Raw genomic sequence first — 12,545 nt, 5'->3', positions numbered from 1 at the left:
CTGGGCCATCTCCAGTCATCCTGATGAATATCTGCTCACTGGATTCAGATGGCTCTGGAGGAGAAGTGAGGTTGGTGACCTGCACAGCCCTCCCTCACTCTAAACAAAGCCAAGTGCAAGTCGTGTCATCATTTCTCTGATGGCATGGTCTTCAGTAATGAAGGACGAACACACAACAACCATAATGATAATAGTAATAACTAACATTTATATAGCACTCCTATACTCCAGGCACTGTGCTTAGCACTTTATCAATATTATCTTGTTTGATCCTCACAGCAACCTTGGGATGATTTTATTATCCCCATTTCACAGATGAAGAAACTGAAGTAAGCCAGGATCAAATGACTTGCTAGTATATGAAGCCAGATTTGAATTAAGGTCTATCTCCAGGTCTCATGCTCTAACCACTATCCTACCCAGCTGCTTCCTCTAAAAACTACTTCTGTCTACCACCCAGCTACATTGTCCTATTTGCTGTTCTTCACATAGGACATCCTCATGCCTTTCAGCTGACTTTCGCTTTTCCCCTCTGCCTCTTCCATTTCTCTGGCTTCCTGTAAGCTTCAGCTCAAGCCCTTCCATCTTCAGGAAGCCCTTCTTAACTCCTCTTGCTGCTGGTGCCTTCTTTCTGAGGTTACTTCCCATTGACTATATACATTTTGTATATATCAAGTTATTTACCTGTTTTCTCCACTAGAATGTGAACTATTTGAGGGTGATGGTAGGGTTTTTTGCCATTCTTTGTATTCGCAGTTCTTGGCACAGTGCCTGGCACATAGCAAATGTTAATAAAAGCTGTTGACAGTTCTTGGCGTACATACAACCATCACCCCCGGTCAATGCATCCGACATAGCTGGACTATTGCCAGCAGGCTCCTAACTGGTCTCCCTAAAGCACAGGTGTGACCGTTCACTGCCCTGATCAGTAAACATTACTGGCTACCTAGTGCCTTCAGAGTCAGATACTAAATTTGTGTGGCAATTAAACCCCTTCCAAAGATGGCTCTCTCTCCTGACATTATACATTATAGATACTCTTTGGTCTTCCCAAACTGGACTCTGTTGTTTCACATGACATTCCATAGTCTTTCTCTCTGTCTTTGCACAGGCTCTTTCCCCAAGCTTGGAACGAACTCCCTCCTTGCCTTTGCCTCTTAGAATTACTAGGTTTCTTCAAAGCTCAGCTCAAATACCCTCTTTTACAAAGTGGAAGGTGGGGGGGCAGGGTTCCAGAATCCCTCGGCTGTTAGTGTTTTCTTGGTGTTTGTTTTGTATATACTTATACAACAGTCCTTCTGTAAAGGCTTGGATTGTCTTGTGTGGTGGCCTAAGTGGATAACTGTATTTCTTTTCAGCTCAGGAAGAGAGGAAGGTGTGATGGGAATTGGAACTGGAGGGTGGAGTTTTGTACTTATAGAACAATTTTCACATCTCTCTCTGGAAAAAACAGAGAGGGAGAGGGAAAGGAGAGAGAGAGAGAGAGAGAGAGAGAGAGAGAGAGAGAGAGAGAGAGAGGAAGGGGAGATGAGAGAGGGGAAAGAGAGGGAAAGGGAAAGGAGAGATACAGAGAGAGAGGTAAAGAGGAAAGAGGGTGAAGGAAGAGAACAGAGGAAAGGGGGAGAAGGGAAGGGAGGGAAGTGAGAGAGGGAGGGAGGGAGAGGGAGGGAAAGAAAAGAAGGAGAGGGGGAGGGAGAGGAAGAAAGGGAAAGTAGAGAAAGAGAGGGAGAAAAAGAAGGTGGAGGGAGGAAGAGAAAAGGACAGTTTTCAGGTGACTGACTTAAAGGCTTGTAGTGAATGGAGCCTGTTCCTGGCTTGCACCTGGATTTATTAAGAGAATTCAGCAGAGAGTGACTGAATTATGGCTACTTAGATGAAAGAGAAACCATTGGGACAATGTTGAATTTAGTCTACTCTGTTTCTCCCTTCTGTTTTTATGGTCACAAGCAGTTGGTGGCCTAGTTTATTACTAGGTGTTTCTTTGCTTACTGGATATATATTTGTGTGTGTGTATGTGTGTGTGTGTGTATGTATATATGTATAAATTATATATGTGTGTGTGTGTGTGTGTGTGTATTTAAAGCAATGGTTTACTAGGTAAAGACAGGGTAATTTAAATTACCCTATTTACCCTATTAACTTACCTATTTACCCTATTTATTTACCCTATTTAATTACCCAAATTTGAATTTGAGTTTTTGCTATTGAGAATATGATGAACATGGGGAAACCGGTGAATAATTGATTACACCAAAAGCAACAGGCTAGAGAAATCATCCTCTCAGCTTGGCAAACAATGGATTACCTGAAGGCTGTGAATTTTTATTTGTAATCTGTATTTTTAGTTTTTCTTTGTTATTTTTAGCGTTGCAGAGAGTGGAAGCTGAGTGGAACTGCAACCTTTGCTTTGGCTAAAATCCTCCCTTACTAATCTCATTATCTCTAAATTGATGGATTGCTTTCTATTTGGGACCTCTGGTTTTTCTTCCTGCATATTCCCAGAAGAGATGGAAGGACGAGGCAGTTTTGCTCAGTACTGAGGGCTCCTCCCTAAGGGAGGGGGTGAAAAGTGCTGCTCACCCAAATTGCCAGGTCCACAGTGGTCTCTGCTGTTGTTCAGTCAGGTCTGACTCTGTGACCCCATGGACCACAGCACAATAGCCTCTCTGGGCTTCCATTAATCTACACTATTATGCATTTCTTTTGCTTATATTTTATACACATTTGTATATGAGCCCCGAGATGCGTGGGGCTCCTAAACAAGAGATATGGTACTTGAAGTTTACAAACTCAAAAAGCTCCCCCCTGGGGAATAATCTACTGAAATTGAGAGAAAGTTCTTCCCTACACAATCCCCATTTTCTAACATCTTATTGCGGTAGCTAGGTTGTCACAGTGGATAGAGCACTAGGCCTACAGTCAAGAAGACCAGGATTCAATTCCAGTCTCCACCATTTACTAACTGTGTGATCCGGGCAAGTCACTTAATCACTGTCTGCCTCAGTTTCCTCATCTGTGAAATGGGGACTACAATAGAAACCTACTTCATAGGGCTGTTGTGAGAATCAGATGAGATAATATTTGTAAAGTGCTTAATTATAATTAATAGTTGTTATTCAGTCATGGCCAACTCTTTGTGACTCCATTTGGGGATTTTTTGGTAAAGATACTGGAGTGATTTGGCATTTCCTCTCCAGTTCATCTAACAGAGGAGGAAACTGAGGCAAACAGGGTGAAGCGACTTGCCCAGGATCACACAGTTAGGGAGTGTCTGAGGTTGGATTTGAACTCAGGCAGATGAGTCTTTTTGACTTCAGTCACTCTATCCACTGTGCCACCTAGCTGGCACATAGTAGGAACTTAATAAATGTTTATTGCCTCCAACTCCTCCCATCTGGTCTAAAAGTACAAGGAAAGGATGAAACAGCTACTAGTTCACTTTTCTAGACCAAGGGGGAAGAGGGTCCTTTTGACTAGTGTGCCCAACCTCAGTCACCAAGCATCTTGGAGGCAGCCCCAGTCACTGCCAGCCAATCAGGAATCCCCTTGTGTGCTGTGTTTACCTGAGGTAGGGGAGGTATGTTTCAGACAAAGATCTATAACCTGCCATCGCGTCAAGCTGATTGATGGGGACTCATAAAATTGATCAAGGACTCTTACAATTAATTTAATCAATTCAATTTGTTTAGAGTATACATATCATTCTGGACATGAACAGAGAATTAATTAAATTTTGTAAAAGTAATATTACTGATAATCGATGGGATATTCAACCCTCTCTAAGATCCCATTCTATTACTTACATGTTTCATTTCACATGAGGATGTAAAGTCCTTTTGGGAAGGGACCGTTTCTCTTTCTTTTTTGCATTTTACTTAGCACAGTGCCTGGCATGTGTTAAATGCTCAATTATTATTTGCTAACTGAACATATTCAATAATGATATAGAGTCTGGTGCATGCCCAGCCCATTTGTGATGGTGTCATTCAAATAAAAGACACCTTTAGGAGACTGGAAGATGACCATCCATGGACATTCTGCATTGGCCTACCATATGGTTGGGGTCAGAAATTTTCCATTGATGGCATAGCTGGAGTTGTTGGCTCTTCAAAATGGCTTGACTCAGGGCCTGCTAGAGTTTTTGAAACATGTTGAAACATTTGAAACATAGAGTTTGGGGGAGGAAGTGACTCCTTCCCTTACAACCCCTGATAATGTGGCAAGATTCAAACTTTGGGCTTCTCCCACTCCAACCCCAACTTCAGTTCCAGGCCATGTGGTTTGGCTATTCATTATTTTCTGTTTAGACAGGAGTGGGTTTTCTAATCTGGGACAGTAGTTAGAGGCACAGGGATCTGGGGCTTCAGGAATCTGAACTGGGTTTTGCTTCTAGCTTAGCAGAAATTGACTATGCTAGTTTTGGACATGAATTTGGTGGAACCAATGCTATGTAAGAATTGACCTCAACTGTGAGCCTAATCCCTTCCCAAGATTCAAGGTTAATCCCCAAGGTCTGGGAGAAAATGCTTGTATATTTGTCCTTGCTGTATCTTTTTTTGAAGTAAATATCCCATTTGTAAAAGTTAATTCAGTATTAAGTGGTGCAGTGGATAAGCTCAGGTCCTGGGGTCAGGAAAACTAATCTTTCTGAGGTCAAATTCAGCCTCAGACACTTAATAGCTGTGTGACCCTGGCAAGTCACTTAACTGTTTGCCTCAGTTTTCTCATCTGTAAAATGAGCTGGAGAAGGATATGGTAAACCAGTCCAGGATTTTTGCCAAGAAAAAATGAGCTCACGAAGAGTTGGACGCAACTGAACAACAACAAATCCAGTGTTAATAGGTTAAGCAGAAGTGAGGGGCCCAGTTATTGGGCTCCTAAAAATGGGTGGAACATGGAAAATGGTGGATTGGATCAACTATACAGAAATGAGACACCCTAATGCCTTTAGGGTAACTGAAACCCTGAAAAGGACTTGAAATGTCCCTAGTCCTTGAGGGAGAGGGACTAGGAAGAGGATAGGACCGAGTCAACCATGTTACAGTAATTTTTAAAAAATTGTCTTTATATAATGTTTTCAGCACTATATAACACACACACAGATATAAATATACACACATATATAGCTTTATAATAGAAGTACTATATAACAATAATCCCATAAATAAGGGAGGTTATTTCAGCATTAATGTTCTCAATTTGTAGATTGGAACATGGAGGATCAGAAATTAGCTAGAAATGGCTGAACTGGAACTGTACAGCAGGCTTTCAGTTTAGAGTTCAAAGTTTTCCCCCCATTACTCCAAATTGCTTGGAAAGGTATTCATTCCCTTAAGTGCAACATGGGCGACCAATGTTAGTTAGATCTATATTTAAAAATCATAGCTTTCTAAACATGGAAGGGAAGTTAAATATAAATAAACCCAACCAAGTAATTATATCAAAACCAAAAATAAATATGTAAAAAAATATTCAGAGAGCTTTTCATTATTTTTTCCCCTCTGGTGATAAACTCTGATGATAAAATGAAGCATGGGGCTTTATACTGAGAGGCCCTCAACAAATATTTGTGGAGTGGAGTTGAATTGTGTGTAAAAGGACAAAGATCAGTGATTGGATGGGAAAGTGTCAGAGATCACCAGCCTCTCAGGGGCTCAGTGGGTGAGTCTGAGAAGGGAACTAAGAGAGAAGGTATGTATGTGACAGAAGCTGTGTGTGGGACTATAAGAACAAGAAGGTAAACATTAAATGATGAGAGGTGGGAATACAAAGGAGAGAATATTCAAAAGGCATTTATGGAAAATGCCCTGGACCTAGTGCCAGAAGACGTCTTTGACTTAGGAATGGAACCTTGGGCAAGTCCCAAATGTTGGGACTCAAATTCTTTATCTGTAAAATGGAGATAATAATATCTGGTCTGTATTTCTAGGGTATTGTGAGAAAAGAATCAGGTGGTGGATGTGAAAGTATTTTGTAAAATAATGAAGGGTTATACCTTAGAAGAAATTCTTATTATCTTGGTCATGAGGGATGGGAGAAAGGAAATAAGTATCTATAAAATGCTTACTTTGTGCAAGGTACTTTTAGAAATATCTCATTTAATCCTCATAGCAATTCTGGGAGATAGGTATTATTATTATCCCCTTTTACATTTAAGTAAACTGAGGCAGATAGAGGTTAATCAATCAATCAACATTATTAAGCACCTACTAGGTGCCAAGTATTGTGCTAAATTCTAGAGATACTAATATAAAACAGATAATTTTATTAAATTTGAGGAGCTGACAATCTAATACGTGAAGACAGCATATACCAAAAAGCTGACTTGTTCAGGGTCTCACAGCCAGTAGTGTCTGAGATCACATTTGAACTCAGGTCTCCCTGACTCCAAGCTCAGTGCCCTATCCGCTGGACCACCTAGCCACCTGGATATAGACTGGGTCTCAATGGCATGGTCACTGACAGGAAGCTTAGTGGTTCTTGATTAAATTTGATTTTCTGCAGTAGAGTTATAGCTTCTCCCCCTGGAGCTGCTTTAGATTGAGATGGAGTTTGATCTGTGAGCTAAAAAGGGTATCGGAGCCCCTGAGAGGCTGTAGATCTCTTCATAGTTCAAGGTTAACTCTGCCTTGAGTCCTTCAGGATAGGGGTTCTTTGGCTCTGCCAGCAGAACAAAACAAAACTGTTCTGGTCTTCCTCGGGAGGCTGGAACATGGGCTCCCTATCTGCCTTGTCTGATACTCCTTCCCTTGAGAAATCAACCTTGACAGTGAACCCAGAGCCCTTTGGGAGATGTGATTTGCTAAAACAGCTTGAATAAACAACTTATCACAGACAAGCCATGCACAGAGTCCTTCGAAGCAGCTAGGAGAACACCTTTCTGCCCAAGAATCAGCCTGTCAAATGCCCCAGTGTTTTATGGCTCTTAAGTGGCACTTGGAAAGTCAGAATAATTATAAAATTACTATAAAATGGTAATTATAGGCAGCCATTATGTGGCACTTGAAGTCTTACGAAGTGCTTTGCAGGGGGCAGCTAGGTGTTTCAGTGGATAGAGCTGAAAACAAATTCAAATCCTGCCTCAGATACTTAATAGCTGTGTTACCGTGGCCAAGTCACTTAACCCTGATTGTCTCGAACAAACAAAAACCCAAAGTGCTTTATAAATATTATCTCATTGAATCCTCACAATCTTGGAAAGGTTGCTGTTATTATCATCCCCATTTTATAGATGAGCAAACTGAGGCAAGTCAAGGACTGTCCAGGGTCATAAGCCAGTAAGTACCTTACCTCATTTGATGTCAGGTCTCACCCACTAGAGGTCTAGCCCTCTATCCATTGCCTCAGAATCAGCGAGGTCTCAGTCAAGAGTGTGAGAAGAGGAGTTAGAAGAGATCTTCTAGTTCAGCTTTACCTGGAGCATGATTCCTATTTGCAACGTCTTTGATAAGCTACAGTTCAGCTGTGGCTTGAACACTTCCAATGTCAGGAACCTCACTACTCATCAAAGTAGTCTATTCTTTTTGAGGACAGTGCAATGGTCCTTCCTTCTGGTTCCTCAACATCTACATCCTTGAAACTTCCTGGGTCCAATTTCTCCTGTAGGTAATCAAGCTGAGCAGTACTAGTTCTCTTTTTCAGAGGACAATACTTGAGGTACTTGAAGAGTTTAATCATATTTTCTCTAAGTATTCTCTTTAGGGTAGTTGGGTGGCGCAGTGCTGGACTTGGAATCAGGAAGACCTAAGTTCCCTCAGACACTAACTATGTGACCTTGGGCAAGTCACTTAACTCTATTTGCTACCATTTCCTCACTGTCAAATGAGCTGGAGAAGGAAATGCCAAACCACTCCAATATCTTTGCCAAGAAAATCCTAAATGGGGTCATGAAGAGCAGGACACGATTAAAAACTGACTAAACCACAACAAAACACTCTCTAAGCTGTTCTTTTTTCCAGTGTTTCTTCAGTTGACTCTTACATATTATAGTTTCCAATCTTCTTACTGCTCTTGTCGTCCTAATAAAGATGGAACTTAGTAACATTCATTCTAAAAGGTAGCATGTAGAACAAAACATGAAACTCAGATGTGTTGAACAATATCCAAGGATGGTAGATCATCATTTCCCTCATTCTAGATACAAAGCTTCTGTTAATGGAAGGGACAAATAGGGAAGGATTGAGAAAGAAGTGTGGAAAGAAAGTTTAGTGCAGGGTCTGAAATATGAATTTTCTCCTTATAGGTGAGAGAGCTACTTAAATTTAAGAAGTAGAATGACATAAAAATTGTGCTTTAAGAATATTAATCTGCAAAGCATACCTTTTTTTACTTTATTGTTCTTTGGGGGGATCTTTTGTAACATGGCTAATATGGAAATATGTTTTACATGATTGCACATGTATAATCTATAACAAATTGCTTGCCTTCTCAAGGAGGAGGGAGGTGAAGGAGGGAGGAAGGGAATTTTTAGGAAGTCAAAATTTTAAAAAATGAATGTTGAAAATAGTTTTTTACATGTAGTTAGGAAAAATAAATTAGAAAAAAGAGCAAGAAAAAAACAAAGAAAAAAAGAAAAATATTAATCTAGTGTAGGATGTATTGGAATTGGAAGACTAGGTAAAATGACTGTTCAGGAAATTTTTACAATGTTCTGCCTAAGTTTGAGTTAAATAACAACCTGAAACATGGACATCTACATTGAAATGAGTCGGGGGGCTTTCAGGGTTAGGAGAGGGGACCAAGGTCTCAAGTCCCAGATTCTTGCTTGAGGATTCAAAAAGAATGCCTACTGATGACTCAGTTACAGCTCCATTTATTACCACCCATTGCATGGCTTAAGCAAAAGTAGAGAAGTAAGATGGCATTAGTGGAGGGGAATGAGGTGGTACATAGACAGAATCTCTACTACTAAGGGTCACTCACACAAGGAGAAAGTACAAAGCATAAGGTCTCAGCGATGCTGGTGCTGGGAGATTGTCTGGGTGTGGGCATGAGGGTCAAGCAGAGGGATTCTTAGAGGGTAAAGAAGGAGGAGACCAGGTGGTCTTAATTGAATCACCTTAGGCTTATGGAGCCATCTTTTCCCTTGGGGGAGGTCACATAGAAAAGTAGTGAATAACAACTTAAGGCCTACATGTTTACTATGGAAATTTGGGGCACATAACATAAATAACTCTATTTTGCAACATACAACAACATCAAAAAGGAAGAGACAGTGATGAGAGACGTTAGAAAAGAAAAAAGTGACGGAGTTTGGTGAATGATTATGGAACAAGGAATGGAATTATATGGAACAAGGGAGTATCAAATAAAAAACTCATAAAATTATAGAATTTAGAGGTCATCTTGTTTAACACCTATCTCCTTTAGGAACTGCCTTCTCTTAACCTTCCTGAAAGATCTCTACCCAGTCTAGGTTTGAACTTTTTCTCTTGTTTGGTCCATAGTAGGTGCTTGATAAACACACATTGATTGATTTACAATATTTTATTCCCATCTTTGTCTCTCTACTTTCTCCTACCCAATGAACTGTAAGAAAAAATTTTTACAAAAAGAGGTGGGGAAAGCAATTTAGTAAAATTAAACCAACTAGGACACCAATGGAACCTGACAATGTATACGGTAGGCTTGAAAATTTTTATTGATGACCTCACAAGAAAGCCCCCTTCATTTTTGGATAACTTTATATGGTAAAAATTTATTTAACAGACTGAAATCTACCTACTTGTAATTTTCATCTATTGTTCCTCACAATAATCTTTCAAATATTTGAAGATGATTTTGAAGGTTTGGTCCTTGATATTATTGTCACCTCAAATTCAGCTTGTCCAAAACCAAATTTATCTTCTCCTTCCAAACCTGCCACTCACCCGGCTGGCTCTCTCTTCTAGCTTCCATATTTCTGTCAGCATTCTGATAATTTTTGTAAACATAAGATCAGTTTTGGAAATGGAAAGGACGTTTGACCCAGAATGTGTTGAGGTGGACAGATGCTACAGAGACAATGTATTTGACCAGAAAGTCCATGCAGTGGAAACTGGTGGGGCACTTAGGATGACATTCACAGAGGATATTAGTTAATGCCTATGGTATGAATTGCCCCTTGAAGCGAGTGTGGTGTCCAACATATTCTCTACGAATGTGGCCTTCCATAAATGACCTATGTATGGCTAATCTTCCTAGCGGTGGTATTTATAGAGTGTACGTACAACATACATGCGCACACATGTGTATACCCACATGTGCATGCATACATGTGCATGCATGTATGTATATTATTGTTTGTCCTTTGTTCTTGAAGAGGACCATGACATCAGGAAGATGATGTCATCACTTTGCAAGTGAGTTGGATTTAAGTGAGGCAGGGTTGTGCAAAGTCAACAGCCTCATTCTCTCCTCTGGAGTCATCTTGGGTTCAGTGGCAAGATATAGATCAGGAAAACTGGAGATGGCCCCCGTGTGTGTGTGTGTGTGTGTGTGTGTGTGTGTGTGTGTGTGTGTGTGTGCGCGCGTGTGTGTGTTTATACTTATATATTAGACTGCCTACCAAACTGTAGAGCCATTGTGATGTCCTCTTTGTTTATACCTGTGAAAAGTGGACAGTATACCCAAGCCATACTAGGTAACTGAATTATTTCCATTTGAATTGTCTTAGGGAGGTACTAAGATCTCCTGGCAGGATAAGGATGAGGTTCTTTCTCCAGCTGAACTGCCAAGCATTCAAACTCTACTGCAGAGAGAGCAACTCCTAATGGGCAAGTCACGTTGGTCAAATGCCAAAAGCAAGTTTACCTAAAAGACTATTTCATGAGAACTCACACAAGAGAAGCACTCATATGGAGGTGAGAGGAAGCAATACAAGGACCGTCTCAAAATGTATCTGAAGAACTTTGGAACTGATTGTGAGACATGGGAGCCACTGGTACAGGATGGCCCAACATGGCGTGCCTGCATCAAAGAAGGCTCTGTGCTCTATGAGTGAAAACTGCAGTAACTCAAAAGAAACGTGAGATGTTCAAATTTAGAGACATACCCCACTCCAAATGTTCACATGGACTACTTGTGCCTAACCTGTGGTCGAACCTTCTGAACTTGAGTTAGACACACTGAACCTTGACCTCAACATAATGATGTCCTTTTGGTCCTCTTTGAGAATGAAGGACAACAGTCATATTGTGTGTGTGTGTGTGTGTGTGTGTGTGTGTGTGTCTATATCTCTGTCTACAAGTGTGAGCCAGATTTATGGGCCAAATAGTGTTACTTTCTTACAATACTTTCTCATTCTGTTTCTTCTACACATAATATACACACATATATGTATATGCATATATATACATGTATACACATATATGTATCTCTCTCTCTCTCTCTCGTGATTTTACTGGTATCAGGAAGTCCCAAATGAGCAAACTGCTAATACTTGAAGCAGTTCTTTTCAACATCTCTGTGGTTTCTAGTCTGGTTGAGTTTAGGGCAGTAGAAGAAGTGGGCCTAGGATCACCCAGTCAGTACATGTGACTGCAATGTACATGTAGTGGGATTCACCTCGCACCTCCTCTTCCTTATTCCAGACGTTCCACCCTTCCTTCCCACTCCCTTTTAGGAAAACATACCTACCTATATACCATTTCTTCTAGGCTCTGCTTTCTAGGGGACAGTAGGGAGCTAGTCTTCAGTCTGATAATCTGTTTTAGCCCTCCCAAATCACAGTGACTTAACCCTATAAAAAAAGTCCTAGGTTATAGAAAGTCCTGAAAGAGTGAATTTGATAAAGAGAATGTCAGATATCTGAAGCTAATCCCCCCAGAGGACGTATTTGAGGTTATTTGGGCCTTTAGGACTCCTTTGAGTTACCGTACTACACACACACACACACACACACACACACACACACACACACACACTGCACATGCATTTGCACACACACACACACACTCACACATACAAGGTTATCCCACACAGGCTCCCTTTGCCCACTTGTCCCTGAGCAGCTGCTCTGAATTCCTCCTTGTACAAGGATACAGCTGTTCCTTTGGATGAACTGCCTTGTAACTGGATCCCCAGGCCTTTAAGTACACAGTCCCCACACACTCCTGGCTACGGCCAGCTCTACTCAGTTTCTGCCAGCAGGAAACTCCCTTTTGTGACATTTGATAGGCTCTCCCCGGGGAGATGTTGTGTGAGCCTCCAAACCACCCCACATCACACAGCGAGTCAAGAGCAGAACAGTGAGAGGACTCTATGTGCAGCCTACCCTCTGTGCCTCCTTACCTCTGGTTTCTTCTCAATGGATTTCAAGAAAGAAGCAGGAAATCACTGAATCTGCCTTGTAATAAACCTGCAGTGAAGATAGTACACATCATTTTTATCCCCATTTTATAAATGAGAAAACCGAGGCTCAGAGCAGTTCATTGATTTGTAGAATTTAGAGCTGGAAAGGAACTTAGAGTTCACCTAGTACAAAGCACTTAGTTCCATTAATAAGCAAACAGAGGAGAGGTCCAGAGAGGTAAATGACTTGTCCAAGGTCTCATTGTTCATGAGGA

This window comes from Notamacropus eugenii, chromosome 2 (genome assembly GCF_028372415.1).
Source record: "Notamacropus eugenii isolate mMacEug1 chromosome 2, mMacEug1.pri_v2, whole genome shotgun sequence".
NCBI classification, from domain to species: Eukaryota; Metazoa; Chordata; class Mammalia; order Diprotodontia; family Macropodidae; genus Notamacropus; species Notamacropus eugenii.
Note: the sequence above shows the minus strand (reverse complement) of the source record.